Genomic DNA, 9,456 nt, shown 5'->3' with positions numbered 1-9,456 from the left:
AGCTAAGAGATTCATCAGTTGTCACTCTCTGGAAGGTACTAAGCTGCTTCCTTGGCTCATCTCTCTTTTAACCTCTTTTGGATGGGTTTTATGAAAGGTTTCTTATGTTTGAACCAAGATCTGAAGTTGTAACTTCAGATCTGGACTCCCTTTGGCCTCTAGATCCATAAAGTTATCAGCCTTTCCTAGTATGAGCCTTCCCTCAAGTGTGAGACTTCATTGCAAGCTTAGTTTTTTCATTTAGGGGCCTTAAAAGCCTTGCATGCACGTAAGGTTTGCAACTTTACGTGATAAGCATGCCTAAGGAAGTTGGATCTGCAATTTGGAGCCTTGGCATGGCTTAAAAAGTGTCTGTATGGTTAAAGGACTGAAGGGACTCGGCGAGTCGTATGAAGATGGTCATGAACTCGACGAGTGGGATGAACAACCCAACGAGTCCGATGAAGATTGCCTTGGGCTCGGCGAGTCAGTCGATGACTCGGCGAGTCGGCCAGGGTTTTCCCAACCTTTGGACACGTATGAACGCGTCGAGTTGTAAGGGGAAAACTCGCCGAGTTGGCCAAGGAGTTACGGCCACTTACACTAGGAACTCGACGAGTCACTCAAGTGACTCGGCGAGCGGACGAATATTACAAGGAACTCGGCGAGTAGCTGAGGGTACTCGACGAGTCGAGTCAACATGGACTGTTGACCTTGACTGTGGACTTTGACTTTGACCAAGGGTTGACCAGTTGACCTTTGGGGGCATTTTGGTAATTTGGAAATTTATGGAAAAAGGGTTTTATGGTAACTATAGGTGGTGGAGTTCGTGTTGGTGATTCAAGAGTTTGAGCCTATGAATTTCAGTGCGACATTGTGAGGTGAGTTATCCTCACTATACTAAGGGGTCTAAGGCACCAAGGCCGGCCCATTGGGTATGGTATCCTAGCAGTGGTTATGTTGATTATGAGTTAGTTTTGCATGCTAGTGGTTATGTCAGTTAGGTAGATCTGTAGGACTACCGGTGATGTTATATGGTTATTGCATGCTCAGTAGTTATGTTACATGATTTATATCCTATGTGGGATGGGTTGAGGTTGTATTGCTCCGTGCGGTAACCAACAAACCCTAGGAGCATTCCAGATACGAGCCAAGGGAGACTCGTACGGTGGGCTCTATGGCAATGCAGATGTGAGCTGTGGGCCCAAAAGGCAATCCAGACTCACACTGTGGGACCAGGGGTAATCCACTCTGTAAAGCTGTGGACCCATTATATGCTGTTCAGTTTGTTATGTTATGATGTTGCTAACATGGTTATGTGGACTGTATGTGTATCGGTATTTTGGGGGTAACTCACTAAGCTTTCGGGCTTACAGTTTCAGTTTATTGTTTCAGGTACATCAGGGGATCGTGGCGAGGCAAAGGCGTGATCGTACAGCTCCTCATGTTTTGTTTATGTTTCTGGGAAAACTCTGATATTATACATTTTGGAAACCAGATTGTAATGTTTTGATGATTTTGAAATGTTTTTAAAAAGTTTAAATTGGCTTGAATTTTTCGGGTGTTACAAGTTGGTATCAGAGCCTTGGTTTGAGTGAATTGGAGGAACATGCGTGTGAATCCAGTCTCAAATCAAGGAAATGTTTTCAAAATGATTTCTAAAATGGTTTTCAAAATAAGTAAATGAGGATGTAGGATGTACGATCAGCCAGAGCCAGTAAGTAGACCCCAAAAATACCATACAACTATTTGATTATGTGATATGTTAGAACATCATGCTAGAGATAGGCTAGGGATCTTCAGGGATTGCATGATAGAATTGCCTGATTATATGATGCCTGGTAGCCTAGGGTTTTCCTTATATGAGACTGACATCATTACTGTAGTTGCTTAATGTATTCATCACGGTTATACATAATTAATATCTTATAACCTGAGAATGGTTGGCTCGACCTTATGTTCTATTCTTATTGATTAGGGCTTAGGGTAGGATCAGATATTCGAAAGTCTATAGGGTCCATCGTTATGTATGGCTAGCATACACTAGTGCTGCAGGGTTGGTGGAAGTTTCATGGATGGGTGGGTTGTGTGAGGCTGGGAGGCCAGTTATGAGATATTTAGCAATCCTCTAGGAGTGAGAATTGAGCGCTCGCCATGTTGTGTATTCAGTTAGGGCGTTGTGGTGATACTTGAGACAAATATGGGTAGGTGTGGAATGTAGTATGGGCCCGTACTATTGAAAGCACAGGAACCATACGTGTACCAAGGAAGTCACAACCCCTAGGGTTAGTCGGGAGTTGGCTCCTAGTTATTTATGTGGATTATCTGATATCTTGTGGTATGTTTTAGAATGGTGATGACGAGACGCTTTGTGGTTGGATCCGGTTCGGGATCAGGATCAGGAGGCCGAGGCCAGGAGGAGCCAACAACACCTGAGCCGGTGGTGCAGATGGGTACAGAGGAGTTAGATGCCAGGATTCGAGAGATCCTGCATGATGAGCTTGCTGCTGCATTCCGGGCACAGCTGCCGGAGATGTTCGGGTCGATTAAGACCGCCTTGGTTGAGTACTTTGATGAGCGCTACGCAGCCCTTGCAGAGACAGCTGCCACAACAACTGCATCAGTTGTATCCGTGACAGGGGGAGGAGCTAGTAGGGGCTTCCAGTACAGGGACTTCGATAACACGAAGCCCCGTACTTTTGATGGGACGCATGATCCCATCAAGGCTATGCGGTGGATCTCAGATGTGGAGGGGTGTTTCTTTACCTGCTCGTGTCCTACTGACCAAAAGGTCAGGTGTGCTCTGAACCTGCTAAGGTCCGGGGCCAAGAACTGGTGGAGACTTGCGACGGGGTCGTACACTGATGATCAGAGAGATGCTGTTACTTGGGAGCAGTTCAGGGATATGTTCCGCGCCCGATACATTCCACGGGTCGAGCGGGAAGGGTTGTTACAGGAGTTTATGAGTTTCAGACAGGATGGGGAGTCGGTGATGGAGATCACCCGTATGTTCACTGAGAGGGCGATGTTTTGCCCGGAGTTTGCTTCCGAGCAGGCCCAGATGACCCGTTATCTGAGCATGCTCAAGACGGATATCCGTCAGTTTTTGTCTACCCAGCGATGTGATACTCTTCTGGAGTTACTGGAGGCCGCTAGACGGCGAGAGTTGGAGATTGAGCTACAGCTGAGAGAGCAGCGGCAGGCCCCGACACAGCCTCAGCCGGCGCCGAAGCGGTCTAAGACCGCTGATACTAGGACCGGGGGTCAGCAGAGCTACACTTGTGGAAAGTGTGGCAAGGGTCATTTTGGTATGTGTCGAGCTGGTAGTGGGTGCCACAGGTGTGGCAAGGAGGGGCATTACGCGAAGGACTGTCGCCAGGCAGTCCCAGTTCAGGGTATGAGGTTATGTTACCACTGTGATCAGGTTGGCCACGTGAAGGCCAACTGTCCGTTGCTTGCCGCTAAGCCGGCGTAGGTTTCCGCGCCAGCTACATTGAGGATTTCTAATGGGAGGCCAGTTAAGGCAGAGCCTCCGAAGGCTCAGGTCCGTGCCTTCCAGCTTACGGCCGAGGAGGCCAAGGCAGCACCGGATGTGGTTGCTGGTATGTTTCTGTCTTTGATCTCATTTACTATATCCGTAGTATGCTTATCTGTTGTAACTGTGATTAGGTACGTTTCTTGTGAACTCCTTACCTGCATTGGTTTTATTTGACTCAGGGGCGAGTCGGTCTTTTGTATCTCAGACATTTAGTAGGGAATTCAGAGTGCCTGTAGGCGAACTAGAGTGTCCGTTGCGAGTCTCTATAGCTAACGAACACGGGGTTTCTGCTTCTTCGGTCTACCGATGATGTGAGATGGAGATCTTCGGGATACCTTTTCCGATAGACTTGATCCCCATTCCCATGAGGGATGTATGCGTGATTGTGGGGATGGACTGGCTCAGTCGATTCGGTGCCATGATTGATTGCGAGGGTCAGCGAGTGGTGGTTCGAACCCCAAGTGGGGGAGAACTGATCGTATATGGTGAGGGCACCAGAGTGGGGTCAGGGTTCTGTTCAGCCGCCAGGGCTCGGCAGGACATTCAGCACGGGTGTGCGGGATATCTAGCGTATGTGGTGGATACGCGGGTCAGGGACCAGATTTCAGTTTCAGAAGTTCCGGTAGTCAAAGAGTTTGCTGATGTATTTCCAGAGGAATTACCCGGAGTGCCTCCGGAGAGGCAGGTCGAGTTCAGGATCGACCTAGTTCCAGGTGCGGCCCCTATCGCCAAGGCGCCGTACCAGTTGGCACCACCTGAGATGTAGGAGTTGTCGTCATAGCTTCAGGAGCTGTTGGGAAAGCAGTTCATCCGACCTAGCAGTTCTCCATGGGGAGCACCGATCCTCTTCGTCAGGAAGAAGGACGGCTCGCACCGAATGTGCATTGATTATAGGGAGCTGAACAAGTTGACGGTAAAGAACCGTTATCCTCTCCCTAGGATAGATGATCTCTTTGATCACTTGCAGGGGACATCTTGGTTATCCAAGATAGATTTGAGGTCGGGTTATCATCAGGTCCGGGTCAGAGAGGAGGACGTGGAGAAGACCGCGTTTCGGACTCATTATGGACATTACGAGTTCGTGGTGATGCCGTTTGGGCTCACTAACGCACCAGCAATATTTATGGACCTGATGAATCGGGTCTGCAGACCGATGCTCGATCGTTCGATCATTGTATTCATAGATGATATCTTGGTGTATTCCAAGACCCGAGAGCAGCATGAGGAGCATCTACGGGAGTTATTGGGAGTCTTGAGGCGAGAACGACTCTATGCCAAGTTCTCGAAGTGCGAGTTTTGGTTACAAGAGGTCCAGTTCCTGGGGCATCTCGTTAACCAGGAAGGGATTTTGGTCGATCCGGCCAAGATCGAGGCGGTCATGCAGTGGGAGGTTCCGAAATCTCCCTCAGACATCAGGAGCTTTTTGGGATTAGCAGGGTACTACCGGAGATTCATTCAGGATTTCTCCAAGATTGCAGTACCCTCACTCGTCTGACGAGGAAAGGGGTGGAATATCGGTGGGCCCTCAGCAGCAGAGGGCGTTTGAGACCCTTCGACAGCGGTTATGCGAGGCCCCAGTCTTGACACTCCAGGAGGGAGTTGAGGATTTTGTGGTGTTCTGTGATGCATCCATCACAGGTTTGGGGGCGGTCCTCATGCAGAGAGGATGAGTGATAGCGTATGCATCGCGGCAGCTGAAGTCGCATGAGACGAGATACCCTACACACGATTTGGAGCTGGGAGCGGTAGTGTTCGCTCTCAAGATATGGAGACATTGCTTATACGGGGTCCGTTGCACCATATACACGGATCACAAGAGCTTGAGGCATATCATGGATCAGCCGAACCTGAACATGAGGCAGCGCAGGTGGCTGGATGTAGTCAAGGACTACGATTGTGAGATCCTTTACCACCCCGGTAAAGCGAATGTGGTGGCGGACGCTTTGAGCCGCAAGTCAGCTGGGTCTTCCACCCCAGCGAGATGTATGAGGATAGCTGTGGATTCTCCGCTTGTGAGTTTGATCAGAGATGCCCAGGTTGAGGGCATGCGACCAGAGAATTGGAAGCTGGAGAGGATCAAGGGTGAGAATACCCGGTTTGTGCAGGATAGTCGGGGATTATTGACCCGATGCGGTCGGGTTTGGGTTCCGATGTCTGGTGGGGTCAGGCAGACAGTCATGGAGGAGGCTCATAAGTCTCATTTTTCTATTCACCCGGGGGCCACCAAGATGTATAGAGACCTGAGTTTGAGTTACTTGTGGCCATGTATGAAGCGAGAAATCGTGTGGTATGTCGAGAGGTGCTTGACCTGCAGGATGGTCAAGGCTGAACACCAGAGGCCGCATGGTAAGCTGCAGCCTCTAGAGATTCCCATGTGGAAGTGGGAACAAATCACGATGGATTTCATTACCAAGTTGCCGAGGACGGCGAAGGGATTTGATGATATATGGGTCATCGTGGATCGATTGACCAAGAGTGCCCATTTCTTGGCTATTTGGGAGAGTTCGTCGGCTAAGAAGTTGGCCGACATGTACGTTCGTGTTGAATCATAAAAGTGACCCTCTTGAACTTGGTCTACCGCAGTCAACTCTTTTCAGCAACCTCATCCGAAGTCATCATCAACCGCAGTTCACTTTCTAGTTTACTTAGTTTAACTCTTTATCTACTTTTATTAGAATACTCTCTATTGTCCAGTATGCCTTGCATGGCTACACATAGATAGTTGATCCAATGTAATATTTGAGTCTCTATATATAGAGCTCAATCTTTCTTATTCAGATACACATCTCTTACATCTATCTGATTACGCATCTTGAATCTCATATCCTGTGCTATTACTCTCTCCTTCTTACTCTCAAAGTTCACTTAAATATAACTGAATATTATCTCTCTTCGGAGCAAGTCATTCGTGACTTGATCACTAAGTTTGATCTCACTTACTAACTTGGTCTGAGTGCATTCCTTGTTAAGAATCAACTTATGTGTATACTTGATATAACACCTGCTGTCATTTATATTTCCTTACATTTCCGCAACTAACTCTCTAATTATCTAACTCATTAACTTATTATTATTGTTGAGCTTTTAGATCCTCTGAGATAAACTATTCCGCAACTATACTTGTTCTAACGTTTGTTCAAGTGTGTCTCAAGTTTTTCTCTCAACAATTGGTATCAGAGCCATAGTGGTTGCTTTTTGAAGCAAAACTCTGATTTTCAAAAGGCCTTCTATACCACTGAAGCTCTTTTCTTAAAAAACTTTTCAAAAAAAAACAAGGAAAAATGGCACAAGCGTTATCTCTGAATGTTTCCAACAGTGTTGGTGGTTCAAATCGAGCCCCAATATTGGTGGCAAATGAATATCATCACTGGTCTCAGAGAATGGAAAGATACTTAAGGAGACTTGGTAGAGATGTATGGCGGTCCATAGAAGAAGGACCACATGTCCCTGTTCTTACACCAGTTCAAACTGACGGCGCCACAGGCAGACTAGGATGAGGTCAACCAGTCATGAACCGTCCCACTAAAGATGACCTCGATAAAATGGAAAATGATGATGTTGCTTTTTATGAAATCTATTGTGGAGTTGCTCCTGACAACTTCGACATTATCATAAACTGCAAATCAGCAAAAGAGATCTGGGAAGTTCTCAAGAATTTGTATGAAGGCTCAGAACAAGCTCAAGATAAGAAGCTCACAACTGCACTCAATGAGTTCAACAATTTCAAAGCTCATACTGGCGAAAGTTTGGAAGACTCTTTCAAAAGGTTCAACCTGATAGTCACTAAGTTATCTAATGCTGGCACCATCCGCAGTAACCATGAAACAAACCTTCAGTTTCTCAATGGTTTGGGAAGACATTGGACTACGGCTAAGATGATAGTTCAAGGGGATAGAAAGATTCATTCCTTGTCTCTCTACAAGCTCTACGGGGAACTGCAAGCACAAGAATCCACCGTACTCAAAGATTGTGCTGACTTCGGAGGACCACTTGCTCTTATAGCACAAGCTCCACATAATCAATCCTACTCTCCATCGTATGACACTCCTCCGCAGTCATACGAAGCCGACTCAGAGTATGATGACGAAGAAGAATTTCAGAAGGGTATTGTTCTTGTTAGTCAACAGTTCAACCGACTACCACCTCCATCATTTCGTAAGAATCAGCAGTTCAACAAACCTCCATTCAACCGTAAATTCAACCCGCATAATAACCATTCTCTATATCCCAAAAGTTCTCATCCACCACCGCAATCTCAAAATACTCAACCAAAGGAGGCACCGCAGTCCATCCAAACCACTGACTCTGGTACTCCCTTAGAAGACAAAAGTGATGTTGTGATTTGTCACAAGTGCAACAAAGAGAATCATTTTGCAAAAGATTGCAAGGCTAACATAGTGAAAGACAGAGCATTCTACCTGCGAATAGCTCAAGAATTGGAAGAAAATGAAAAGGCAAGGGCATACATAGCCCATGTAAAAAGAGACCATCAAGTTTGGTCAGCCGGAGATGAAGAAGAAGCCATCAGCAACGTCAAAGGAAAAGGCAAGATCTGCATGCTGCCAACTGTGGATGACGATGGGTCTACAAAGCTGGAAAAGAACTACTGCTACATGGCGAAGGATGGAACTCTAAGCATCGTCGAACAGGTAAAACTCATGATTCAAACTCTAAACTATAGCATGCATGACTGTCAACCCTTCATAGACAATCTCAATGACACATGTGTTGCCGTCCTTACAGACTATAACAAAGCTCTAGATGAGAAGAACATAGCGTCCCAAGAGATGTTTCATGTAAAAGGACGACTGGACAACAAAAGACTCAAAATGGCTATGTTAGAAAAGGACTTAGAGTTAAAAAAAGATGCAAGAATGTTGAGTGAAACACAACTAGAGATAGCTTTGAACCAAAGAGATTTAACTCAGCGTGAGATTGTACGCTTAAATCTATTAATAGAAAAATTGTTCAATGAAAGTGAAGCTATTGAAAATTTGGTGAATAATGGAACTGTGGACAATACATACAATTGGGGTTGGTCCAATGGATATCCTACCGCAAAGGATTCCTCACCCCAGTTTAACAAAGATCGACTGTATGTCCCTCCGGACCGAAAATTTCATTTCCCAGTCAACGACAAAACCTTTCCCGAAGACATCAGAACACACTTCGGTAGACTTCATAATCTAAGTAATAACTGTGTCATTGAGGAAATTGTGCCTGAGGTTTCGGGTCACACAAGTGATCAAACTCCTATCTGTGGCACAATCTATCCAAATTCTCAGACTTCATCAGTTGTTGATGAAGAAATTGCCATAGAGAGTCCCGAAGTCTCACAGGACTTCCCATCTCTGACCTCAGACCGCAGTGTCTCTCACTACAATCATGAGCCGTAGAAGTCCTGCGAAAATCCCACAGAAGTCCCAAATCAGTCTTATTCTATGGTAGTCAAATCATCCTTACCGCAGTCCTCAATCAAAAACTGTGTGACTCTTCAGCCAATTCATCAAGAATTACCCATAGAAAACTTTGAAGTGGGTCAATGCGCTCAAAACCCTGAATCTTCAAGTTCGGATGAATCTAGCCCTCGTTTTCAAAAATTTTCAAAGGTTTCCAGGAAACCGCAGTTGAACACCAATGACTGCGGTTCTCCAAAAACCTTAGCTAAAAAAGCTTGACATATCAGATTTCCAAAATCTAAGAGTTCAGAAAAGTTTGTTTTCTCGCACTATTTTTCAAAAAACTCTCCCATCAAGAAAACATACAAAAAGGAATGTACAGTTTCAACAGTCATTCCAAACTAATCTGACACAACCCAAAAGAAAGTAAGGTCTTTTCGAAGCAATGGTTTTCAAATCTATTCCTTAGATGATCCAAAATGGAAGGGTATCTTACCCACTCCAACACTTTTGAAATCACATCAAAATTTTAACAAGTGG

This window comes from Lactuca virosa, chromosome 4, assembly GCF_052849685.1.
Source record: "Lactuca virosa cultivar CGN04683 chromosome 4, Lactuca_virosa_CGN04683_v6, whole genome shotgun sequence".
In the NCBI taxonomy this organism is placed as follows: Eukaryota; Viridiplantae; Streptophyta; class Magnoliopsida; order Asterales; family Asteraceae; genus Lactuca; species Lactuca virosa.
The sequence above is the reverse complement of the archived record's forward strand: the minus strand, read 5'-3'. Positions refer to the sequence as shown.